Below are 12861 nucleotides of genomic sequence, written 5' to 3'. Positions count from 1 at the left end.
ACCTGAGTGTCATTGGCATAACAGTAAAAGTGAACATTGTGGTGGCGGAGGATTGTGCCAAGGGGAAGGAGGTAGATAATGAACAATAGTGGACCCAGTACTGACCCCTGGGGGACACCCTGTGAAACAGCAGAACACCTGGACCTGTGGTTGCTCAGTTATACATATTGTTGTCTGTTGTAGAGATAAGATGAAAACCAGGCAAGTGCTACACCAGAGATCCCAATGTCAGCCAGGCGCTGGATGAGAATCTGGTGGGAGATGGTGTCAAAGGCAGCGGTGAGGTCAAGAAGGATAAGGATGGTGAGTAGTCCAGAGTCCGCTGCACGGAGGAGGTTGTTGGTGAGTTTGACCAGGGCTGTTTCAGTACTGTGGTTGGGGCGGAAACCAGATTGAAAAGGTTCATGGAGGTTGTTTGTGTCGAGGTGCAGCTGAAGTTGAGCAGCAACGACTCGCTCAAGGGTTTTGGAGATGAAGGAGAGGTTGGAGATGGGCCGGTAATGGTTTAGGTCAGCTGGGTCAATACCAGGCTTTTTGAAAACGGGCGTAATTGCAGCTGTTTTGAGGGAGGGGGGTACAGATCCAGTGGTGAGGGAGGAGTTAATTATTCTTGTGATCATGGGGGTGATGGAAGGCAGACAGGCTTTGATGAGGATAGTGGGGAGGGGGTCGAGCTGACAGGTAGTGGGTTTGGATTTAAGGATGAGCTTGGAGATGGTCGATTCTGTTGCTAGTGAGAAGCTAGAGAGGGTGCTGGTGAATGGTTGGCTAGTGGGAGCCATCCAGAGTGGATCACTTGGGGAAGTACAGGATGAGGCCAGCTGATGATGGATGGTGTTGATTTTGGTGTTAAAGAATTGCAGGAAGTCATTGCAATGGTCGGTGGAGACATCTGGAGGGAGAGTTGTAGCAGGCTGAAGTAGGTGGCTGACTGTTGAGAAGAGGGTTCTAGTGTTATTTTTACCAGTGTTGATGAGGTTGGAGTAGTGGGAGGATTTTGCGGTGGAGAGAGCGTTCTTGTAGAGGTGTAGATGTTCAGTGTAAAGTTGGATGTGCACTGAGAGTCCAGTCTTTTTGCACAGCCGCTCGAGTCGACGACCAGTGGTTTTTAGTTGTCGAAGGTCTGCGGTGAACCAGGGAGCGGTGTGAACAAAGGAGACTGTGAGAGTTTTGAGGGGGGCCAGAGCATCCAGGGAAGAGGAGAGACAGTCATTGTAGTGACTCACCAGTTCAGCAGGGGAGAAGGATGGGGGAGGACTGGGGGAGGAGTTAATGAGGGTGGTGAGATCCGTGGGGTTGATGTGTTTAATGTTTCTGAAGGAGATGGTCTGTTGCTTTTTTATGGTAGATAGGGGGGCGTTGACCTTAAAGGACACAACTTTATGGTCAGAGATGGGGAACTCTGTAACAGTGAGGTTAGAGGGAGTAAGACCAGTGCAGCAGATTAAATCCAGTATGTGACCTTTGTTATGTGTTGGGAAGTTAACATGCTGTGTGATACCAAGACATCCCCACAAGTTAACCATAACTTGTATGTGGATGACTGCCTGAAGGCCTCAACCTCAGGGGAAGATGCAGTTCAAATTGTAAAGGTCTTCACTGCAATCTATAACAAAGGCGGATTCAGTCTTCAAAAATGAGTGACGGACAGCCCTTCCATATTGACGTCAATCCCAGGTGACGTCAGAGCAACTTAAATTAAATAACTAGATTTAGAGACCGACCAGGTGCCTATGGAAAGAACGCTTGGACTGCAATGGTGTGTTGAGTCTGACAAATTCCGGTTCAGACCTTCAGTTTGGGAACGGCCACAGAACAGGAGAAGGATTTTGTCCATGGATACAAAGTGGATCGCTACATTAAACCCCAGGACTCTGGAACATCTCTAATGGCACAAATAATTATTATTCTCATGCCAGTCAAGTTGCTTATGGTACAGTGGCTTACCTGAGACTGAAAGATGGTGATAATGTGCATATTTTATTTCTTCTTGTAAAAGCCAGAGTTACGCCTCTGAAGCAAATCACCATTCCTCGTCTGGCGCTCACAGCTGCAGTTCCAATGGATGAAATGCTTCAAAAGGTGCAACGGTGGCAGCTGGAAAAGCAGGGCCGATAGCACTACTGTGCTCAAGTATATCAGTGATGAAACTCAACACTTCCATTCCTTAGTAGCCGACAGAGTATCTAAATCTGACATGGATCCAGTTGGGATTTGCGATGATGACCTAGAGGTCAAAAGAGAAGCAGCAGTGAATGCTATTGACAAGCACTCGGAAGCTTCCACAGAGCACCTCAGCAACCAGTTCTCGTATTGGAGGAAACTTAAATTGTCCGTTGCCTGGTTTCTTAAGCTTAAATAAGTTATTTTGTTTCTCAGCTGAAAAAGAAAAGAGTTCAAAGCTACTGAGAGTGACAAGGAGTTCTGAGTGTGCATCTGAGCTTCAACACCACACAGAGGGAAAAGCTTGACTCAGAATGAAGCAGAAAAGGCAATAATTAGTTTTGTTCAGAAACAGGTTCAAGAGCGAAATTGCCTCACTAAACCTAAACCATGGCCCGGGTAACGTCTCCAAAGACTGCAAGCTAGATCTTATACTGGAGGATGACATACTCAGGGTTGGTGGTCGCTTGCAAGAAATCGGCACTACCACCAGAAACCAAGTATCCTGTTATCCTTTCAGAAGACCTGCATGTTTCCAAGCTTATTTTACGTCATATCGTATAAAGGAAAATGTTTTTTTTTACCAGGGCAAGAGAGGCTGCAGAGGCCATTGTTCTTTGTTTTGTTTGCTTGCTGGAAATGTTCACATAAACCACAGAACGTTGCCTGGACAATGGACTTCTTTCCTGAGTAAGATTCCTTCCCTGGTGCCTCGGTGGCCGTTTGATTTTGAGTTAGTTTTTTGTTTTGTTGTTTTTGTTTGAATCAAATCGCAGCTACATCATCCTGACTCTTTTATTACATACAGTCCAATTTCAAGTTTACACTTGCCTTTTATGTCATATATGAGTTTGTTTGCTCATATGTTGTCTTTTTTCATTGTTCAGATTGTTGTTGTCAAATATCTGACGGTTAGAATAAATGAGCTATGACTGACGGCCTTGTTTCTCACACTCACACAACCCACAAATGTTGCAGGTAGCATCATGCACCCCCACCCCACTGTGCTACTGCAGCAAGCTGTGCAGTGCCAGGCAGTGAAGCATTTAAAGCCGATAGTTGGCAGAAGAAACAGTACACAATCTTTTATCTCCCTCCTCCAAAGTTAAATGACTCATCATTCAGTTGAGTTAGCATTTTGTGGTTGTCAAAGAATTTGTACTTTAGAAATGTGCAAAAAATGAGTGTGTTGTGGGAGCTCACAGCCTTCTGCAGCTGCAGTTGCTGATTCAGGCAAAAGCCTCTCAGAGCACAGACCGTTCCAAGTTCACGCTGTTAGCAATTCGCAGTGATTAGAAAGCAGCGGAGGGCATTCTTTACAAAGCCATTCTGAACACATATTTAACATCTTTGTTCGTGTGGGTCTTTAATCCCCTTGAACTGAATATCAATTAACAAGCACGTCTTTATAGTCAGGTTAGAGAATAGCTGATGGTAAAAAAGGGAATTTTAAATGCCTGCCTGTTCACTTACCACTTAATGGTGCCTTCGTAGAGCCCTGCCCTTGTTGGGCTGTGTTTTATGGTCAGATGAAAGTTGTGCAGGGAGAAAAAAGCCATCTGGGCTCTGTGCCAGGGGCTGGTGTCTCACAGCAGCTACTGCCTCACACCGGGATGTGATGAGAAAGTTGGTGGGAGAAGGGGTCTGAGGTGAGGAGGGGGAGCCTTTCAAAGTGCCACTTCCATGGAGATGCAGCTGGACCAAACAAGACTTCCATCAATAGAACCAAACAAAAGGTGAGATGGCTGTCTGACTGCCTCATTACTGGAAGCCCAGCAGCCGCCATGAAAAAACTGCTGAGATCTGCTTCTTTGGGCCGTCAGTGAAGGCAACGCTAATCTACTTGTGGTGTTAATGAGTGATGTTGAGCATAAATCTTTTCTCATGGGATTGGCTATGTTGTTGCTGTTGTCTCGGTTGCTTGGGAAATAAGCATCCGACTGTGGGCAGAAGGCTGCAGTCTGTGTGCAATTTTCCTCAAATCTTTTTTATACTTTTGAGTTAACGTCACTACTTCCTCCTTTTTCAGTTTAAACACATTTTCTTCCCTCAGCTAAACGTTGTCAGGGAGTTTGAAGACGAGGGGAAGAGAGCCAGTGAGGTCACCTACTTGACCATCCCTCTCACCACTCCTTGTTCTCTCTTTGTTCTCTCTAATCATAGACACTGGGACTCTGAAAAAGCAGAAAGTGCCACCAATCTCCTTTCCAAACACACAGTGTGGCACTGTGTTTATGATCTGCACTCAATCAGCACATGTGGAAAGGACCCGACATGTGTTTGCCCCGATAAGACTGCAACAGGATGAAGTGCTGACATCACAAGATGGTCACAGGAGATTATGGGGTTGTAATAGGTAGTATGTAGAGCATAACCTGGCTCTTCATTTGACCAGTGATGAACACATATTGATATTTTTAATGTGTCATCATTGTGGAGACATCATTTCTGTGTGATGTGATCTAAATAGAGTTATCAGGACAAATACAAACAAGCTTAAGAAAGAGAAAGACAGCTTTGATATTGTGTTTACATGATTTGTTTGATTTTGAGTGTGTGGAAAACTGCAAATGCGTTTCCTACATTTTTATTTTATCACCATTTCTTTCAGGAAATTACTTTTAATACAAATTCAAATAGTGGCAACTGTTACATATTTTTGAAATGACAGTATTTACATAAAAAAAAACTTTTTTAGTGTTTTACAGCTGCAATACAATATATACTTGGTTGTAAGAAGGTCCTGAGTAGTCTCGATGAGGTAACGCTTAAGTGCTATTGAATGCTTTTCTTTCAGAAGCGACAGAAGTAATGTCCTGAACACAGAGTGAAGGAAACGAAGCAGGAGCACTAAGCACTCCCATGAAAAGCACTCCACACATTTAGCATTCAATTTCCCATTTAGGCAAAGTCACAATCTGCAAAAAGAGTGTCTTGGCTTCCAGTTAATGAAGAAAGGGACTGATGCATTTAATATGTGAAGAAGCATTCACTGAAACCCAAGGCCATAAATCATTACCTTAAGCCCTTTCAGGCCAGTTTTCTTCTTTAATTTGGCCTCCCTCCCGCAACTTGTGGGCCAGATCACTGTGAAACTCACTAAGAGCATTGTTCCTTCTGCCAACTCAGTTGGCATATCTAGTTTTATATAGAACCCTCAGGCTGTTTGGCAAGAGGAGAGAATAAGAGGTGTTAAAGGTATTTACGATGTTGTCCTCAAATAACCTTTTTTTGTATCAACAGTTAACACTTAATTTTGGCAGTAACTATGAAGAAGCTGTCAGTATAACTGATTTTGGTTGGAATAACTGCCAGCTAACATGTATTCATTATAGTAGCTTTCAAACAGACTGAATTCCATGAACGACGCACAATGTTTGGGAACTAACTAAATGACCATTCTGTTAAAGGTTCAATGTGTATGAATTTAAACTTAAACCATTAATACAATGAAATATCATTATCATCAGAATATGAAGAGGTAATAGTGTTGACGTTATTTCAGAGACGTCACTGTGTTGTGTTGCAGAGATATCTACTGAAGTTAGCATGCTAACAGTTAGCTGCGCTCCGTCCAGTCTGTAATACCATTTGTTCCTCTAGAGGTGATAGTGAGTCACTGTAGCTGCAGTCTGCTTGACTACAGAGGGAGAACAAGTACAGCTGTCTGACTCGCTTGTAAATATGATGTCCCGTGTCTGTTTTATAGTTTGTTGATGTTTATTGGATTAATCAAAGTGGCAGAAACGAGAAAACTACCCGCACCAAACTGCAGACTCCCTGTTGATGCCGTTACACAAGTCCACCAGGCTGCTGTGACTGCAGGGCTTATTCTAGCTGAGCTCAAGTCTCTTCGGCTGCTGACTGGGGCTCCGTCTGACAGAGGCAGCTGCTAAGGGCCAGCTTGGCTGCTCTCTCTCCTCCCCCAGCGGGCTGCGCCACCACCGGGAAGATGATACGAATATGCAAGTAATTTCCTTGTTTCTAACACTTTGGATTTAGTCCAAACAGTAACGTGACACGGACTGCAGCCCCCGGTTAACATTAGTTCCCAGTAAAAACAGTTGGATCAGCTGTGGAAATTATATATCTTTATTCATACGTCAGTCAGTGCAAGCGCCAGTGCATGCGTTCTTCAGTGCGTGCGTCAGTCAGTGCGTGCGGGCTAGTGAAGAGGTTTAACAAAACGCTGAAGAACATGGTCCGTAAGTTCGTTCACGAGACTAGCCGTAATTGGGACACATGGTTAGACCCTCTGTTGTTAGTAATGCGGGAGGTTCTCCCTTTGAGCTGTTGTTCGGCAGGAAGCCACGGGGTGTTTTGGAGCTGGTTAAAGAAAGCTGGGTGGAGGGTTCGACCACAAGCAAAAATTAAGTTCAGTACTTCATGGACCTGAGAGAAAAACTCCATTCACTGGGACAGTTATCACGGGAGAATTTGCTCCAGGCTCAGGAACGTCAGCAGTGCCTGTATAACAGAGGGTTGCGACGAAGGAAATTTACACCGGGAGATAAAGTGCTTGTATTGCTCCTGTCCGCTAGCTCCAAATTACTCACTAAGTGGCAAGGGCCCTTCACTGTCACATGGCGAGTGGGGGATGTCGTTTACGATGTGGTGTAATCGGACGGGGGGAGCAACACAATTTTACCACCTCAATCTCCTAAAAGCATAGAGAGAGGCTGCCCCGTTGTGCTTGTGTGCAAACCTGATGGGTCAGTGCAGTTCTGCATGGACCTTTGCAGGGTGAATGAGGTGTCCAAATTCGATGCAAACCTGATGTCCCAGGTCGACAAACTCCTGGATTGGCTGGGCACGGCTCGTTTTTTTTTACGACACTGGATTTAGTGCTACTGGCAGATTCCCCTGTCTCCAGAGTCCAACAAAAAAACGGCCTTCTCCACTCCGTATGGATTGTACCAATTTCTGACGCTTCAGTTTGGGTTATTTAGAGCCTCAACTACCTTCCAGGAATTCATGGACCAGCTGCTGCGGCCCCACTCTGCATATACTGCTGCCTACCTGGACCTCAGTGAGACGTGGGAGCATTATATGCAGCAGGTGGGGGTAGTGCTCGAGTCACTGAGGGGAGCGGGGCTCACGGCTAACCCGAAGAAGTGTGCGGTTGGACGGCGGGAGATACGGTATCTGGCGTACTACTTGGGTGGTGGGCAACAGCTACAGCTAGAGAAGACCACAGCCATTTCAGCCTGTCCGGTGCCCAAAACTAAAAAAGAGGTCAGGAAGTATGAAGGGTGCCAATGCCCGGATCACTCGTTAGTATCTGGCGTTACAGCCCTTTAACTTCAGAGTGGTCCACAAGCCGGTTAACCAGATGGTCGTGGCAGACTTCCTCTCTCACTCGGCGGAGAGAGGGGGGGAGTCGGCTTGCGGCCGGTGGAGCCCCGGCCTGAGTCAGGCGGTGGGGTGTGGTCACGGCACCGCCTGCTGGGAAGAGTCGGGAGTGGCTCAGCTGGGGATCAGACTGCTGGACAGAATCAGGTAATCAGCAACACAATATAAGCATGATGGTAACCTGGTTCTGATCTCTTGCAGTAGTCTGAGTCCTGGAGGGCCAATGAGAGGCTCACAGCCACACCACCCTGAAGACACCCAAGCTCTCCCTGTACGGAGAAGTGTTGTTGCAAAATCCATCCAGCTGACACCCTCGCTGTGAGAGTCTTGAAAGATAAGAGACCGAGCAATGCAGGAGAACAAAACAGGATAAATAAAAGACGAGATATAGGGAAGAGTAAAGGAGTGCCGTTACACAAACCGATTGTGAGGACGGAAGAACATCAGTGCATATTGGATGTATGGTCGAGCCACAAGCCTACCGTTCCCGGACACTGACAGCCTCTGAACGAAATGACCATCTCCACTCCAAAAAGCATAACGCACATATTCCGAGATTATCAGTATAAATTGCCTACTTTCACTGTGTTTAGTGATAATAATCCACTTACTTATGTCCTTTCAAGTGCCAAGCTCAATACAACTGGATACAGATGGGTACTAGAGATTGAGACTCAAGACTTCCATTTTACCATACGATATCATTCATGTAAGTCCCTCGCAGCACAGGCAGACACAAGCGGCTTTCTTTCTAGAGGTGTATTTGAGCCAAACGAGACTTGAGCTGAGACTTTAAAATGATACTATTATTTCTACTAAATGAAATAATGTAACTAACAAATGTAACTTAAATACAATCTCAACTATGACATTAATCGTAAAAAGAAAAATTATAATTAAATTACAACATTGTAATGGCTACAATTACCAATTTACACAAATCTTAATGTAGGATTACATAGACAATGGTTGTTCCAAGTAAACACTTCAACTTTTCAAAGACACATTTCCTGTTAATAACAATTTAACATAGAGCAAAACAATAAACGCCTTAGTCTGCCTCAAGCGGAGTAACAACCGTCTGTACTGTTCTGGTTGTTTCCCATTGTTCCCATGTGGTGTCACTAACCAGTAATCTTAGTTTTCTGACCCTACTATCTGATCCTGGATAGACTTCTGTGGTTCTGGCCGGCTTCCATTCATTGCGTGGTTGCCGATCAACTTGTAGAAGGACGATGTCGTTGACTCTTTTTGTGTTGGCTCTCTGTGGGCATGGCCTTTGATGCTTCCTCTTATGACATTTCAAGAAGGTTACTGCTTTTCCTCATTCTGCACACTTCTATGATAGGCTTGTCAGTAATTAATGTATCCTGGGCTTGCTTTATTTATGGTAAATTTGACTATAATTTATGTGTATCAAAATAAAAATGTTGTTAATTCGCCTCATTTGATTCTAGCTACCTTACTTATATTAGCTAGTGAAATATCTAATATACTGAATACTGAAAATACTGTAATAATAATGCATTTGTAGAAATTTGTGTGTGTCACTGTCAGGAAGGTATTAGTTTACTGTGCAACAAGTTAAAGCTATAGTCAGTTGTACACAATGTTATTAGTGCAGGGATGAAACATACATTTTGTAAAGAAAAACACAAAGTTTGGGATCCTTCCTTTCCCTCATTTGGAGCTGACATCACACTAAACCAACAGAGTCAAGCTGCAGTTAGCAAATGAATCTAATTTTTTCCATTCCCTAATTTCACCTCACTAAAAGGAGTATTTTTGTTGATCAAACAGATGAAATGCAGGGGCCTCCTATCTTCTGCTGATGAAATGTGTCTGTTTTGTTTTGTAATAATGAAATCATCTGTAATTTTTAAAATGACAGAATGGAGAAGTAGATAAAGTGGGGCAGCATAGCTCAACATAAAACAATTGTTCATTTTATTACATTGTCCAAATTTGGCAGGCGTGTCGATGATGCTGTATATTGGGAACTGGATTTTGAGCCATCACAAACTTACATCCTGGTGGTTGTTGTTCCTATCCCATTGGATACACTTGCAATAACTAACATATTCTAGATCCTAATAACCCTGAAAACCAAATAAAATACTCACTCACAAATCTACACAAATCTACACTGTAATTGGTCATATCACATGTTAATTTTGATTGATTATAAAAATAATAATGCATAAATATCTTATTATTTAATGTGTATGTTAATAAATTGATTGCTGCATGTTGAATAACACTACCTATATTGCCAAATAAGCCGACTGTGGCATGTGGCCACACTGACAGGTTCAGACATAAACCGGCCCGTCAGCTGGAGCGGTCGGTCGGCTTCAGCCTCTGCGAGCAGCGTTCTTCTAAACGACAAGAGAGCACTGACACCATCAGAGGGAAATGATCAACACACCTGTCTGACAGCGTCACCATCTGTAACCGGTGAGTTACACATGTAAGCACATGTTGAACAGTTAAGTTAAGTTAAGTTAAATTAAGTTAGTTAAAGACTGATGACCACATAACAGTCTTTTTTTAACCGGCTTTGTAAGGTTGCAATGTGTGCAAATGAACTTTGGCTTCACTCCGTGTAACCGGAGCTATTATTTAGAAAAGTACAGACATACAGTATATATGCGTATAACATACTAATAATTATGTAGAATGTTGACGTCACATTGATAAATATAGTAACTTTAGTAGCCCTACTACTAGTAGTAGTAGTAAAAGAGTATAATTATTAGTACAATAACTATTCTTTGTGTGCAAACACGTGACAAAACTGTGTAACGTATGCGTGCGACGCCATGTTGGATGATATACAAATCAAAAATGGCGTCTAAAGCGAACTACTACAACAATACAGCTCCGACTTCTTCAAAGTATTGTGACTCTCTGGAGTCCTCTGCAAAGGCAGGATTCAGAGAAAAAGTCCAAATTTGCGGCCGTGACCCGTACACGCTAAAGCCGTCGGATTATATTGAGGATTTAGATTCATTACCGCCGATTGAATATCCGGATATTGTGAACTACCTTGTGCTACAAACGTCGTGGGCAACCAACGCACAAATGAAGGCATACAAGAGCTTAGATGCTTATAATGTCTTTGTTTCTGGCTGGGTTGGTAGTCTTCTTACCAAACCACTGAAAGATGACAGGGTGCTCGTCCATGCCCGTGTAAATCACTCTCAAAGAGCTCGAGATACATCGCTCAAGCCGTGCTTTGTGAGTGAGAAGAGCGGCGATGTTATCCTCGCTAATGTAAACATAGCTTTAGCATGAGCTCTTACCAGATATAAAGTGGACTCCACACACACGGGTGAATTGTGCTTTGTCTTCTGTTAAATCCTCACGAGTTATGTTGCTAAACCACCGCTTACGGCGTTTGGTAGACAGCAATTCATCCCTCTTTTGTGGATCGTTGTTTTTGATGATTTTAGGAAATCTAAAGAACCGTTTCTCTGGGTCACGAGTAGCGTTATGACCACAATTATACACAATTAAAATGTATTTACACAGATTTCTTACATCCTACTGTTACCTTTTTTTGTATTTTTCATTTTATAGCAGTTACTTAGTTACATTACAACAATACACAGAAAGTAAACCATAGAAAACGTCCTCATCTGTGCATGGTTAAAATATTACAACACTATAGAGGCACATACTGTCACGTACCTGCATTTATGACAAAGGACAGAGAGTAGAATGAGAACTCTTCTTGTCGGGCTTAACAAGTGCAACATGAAAGGTCAGGCGTGGCTCAGTGATCTTCACTATTTTTTACATGAGAGCCACATTGACGGGACAAAGTCAAAAGGAGAGCCACTTTCTTTTCCACTCATAAAAAGCATGTTGCTTATTAATCTGTCATCCCACCCAGAACATACAGTATGCAATGTAGTCAACCAATGCATTAATTAAAAGCAGGATTACCATAATAATAATAATAATAATAATAATAATAATAATAATAATAATTACTAAATTACCTTAATACAATTCTGCTGAAGCCAAAAAGCAGTGTTTCACAATGTCTGAGACTGAGGTTTTTTTGCCCGAGCCAAAATCCATGCGATCTCAAAAGATGCCTCAGTTAATCGTTCAGCTGTATTAGTTGTCCTGTGTATGAACCTTTGTTTTCCAGAAAGAGAAGAAAGCTGCTCTATTTTTTTTACTAATTTCACTTTCAGGTGCGTAAGTTTCGTAGAATTTTGGATGGGTCGTTTAGAAATGCGGCTCCAAATGACTTCTCTTGAAACCAGAGCGGGTTGCACATTAAACACGAAGGGTTCGACTCGTGGAGGAAGTTTAAATATCTTGTTTATAGTCTATATTTCTATATTACATCTTTTATCAATTACTATTATATATTATTATTTGTGTTATTTGTAGGCTAATAGAGCAAACAATTTCAGTGGATTATATGTAATAGCCCTGCTTGTTTTTAGTGTTTTTATGAAATCTGTGTTGACTCCATAATCATATCTATCACCCCTTTATTTAGCCCACTGCCACGCGAGCCACCAATTAAAGCTTGGTGAGCCGCAGGAGGCTCGCGAGCCGCGCAATGAGTAACACTGCTGTAGAGGGAGAGTAGGTTGCCAACAAATCGAAAGATCGGTGGTTCGTTCCCGACTTCTCGAATCTGCCTTTCGAAATGGGAAATATACTAAACCCCAAATTGTCCTCAAATAAGTTTGGCACCTTGTATGGCCCTGCCATCAGTGTCTGAATGTGTGAATGTTGACATGTAGTGTAAAAGTGCTTTGAGTGGTCGGATGGCTAGATATGCGTTATATAAATGGAAGTCCATTTACCAGGTGCACTCTCATGGGGAGCTTGAGTCCGACCACCACAGAGGTAAAACTTTGGAAAGCCATGTAAACTCAACACTTTTATCAGAACAGCCTTCTGCATTTCCTAGGCTGAGGGTAACTTCGCCAATTTGGATAGTCTGTCCACAACTGTGAAAATGAACCTTCTGAGGGGGGCAAATCTGAAACGAAGTCAGGGGGAGATGTCGGACCAGGGGCAAGATGGCAAAAGAAAGGGGACGCAGAAGAACAGATGGAGTGCGATGAGAGACCTTGTTCCGGGCACACACCAGGCAAGCAGCCACATAATCTCCCCCCTCCTTTTCCATGGCAGGCCACCAGAAGTGCTGTTTGATGAAAAACACCCTGATAATTAATTAGCATTATGAACCAGCAAGTTTTGAATTGTTGGTGCCAAATTGGTTATTTTCCCAGACCTGTATCCTGAATCTTAATACTGGGCATCGCACTTGAACCAGCAGCCACCACATTACTCGTTTGTCCGGTTTTAATT

This window comes from Cottoperca gobio, chromosome 14, assembly GCF_900634415.1.
Source record: "Cottoperca gobio chromosome 14, fCotGob3.1, whole genome shotgun sequence".
NCBI lineage: Eukaryota > Metazoa > Chordata > Actinopteri > Perciformes > Bovichtidae > Cottoperca > Cottoperca gobio.
Note: the sequence above shows the minus strand (reverse complement) of the source record.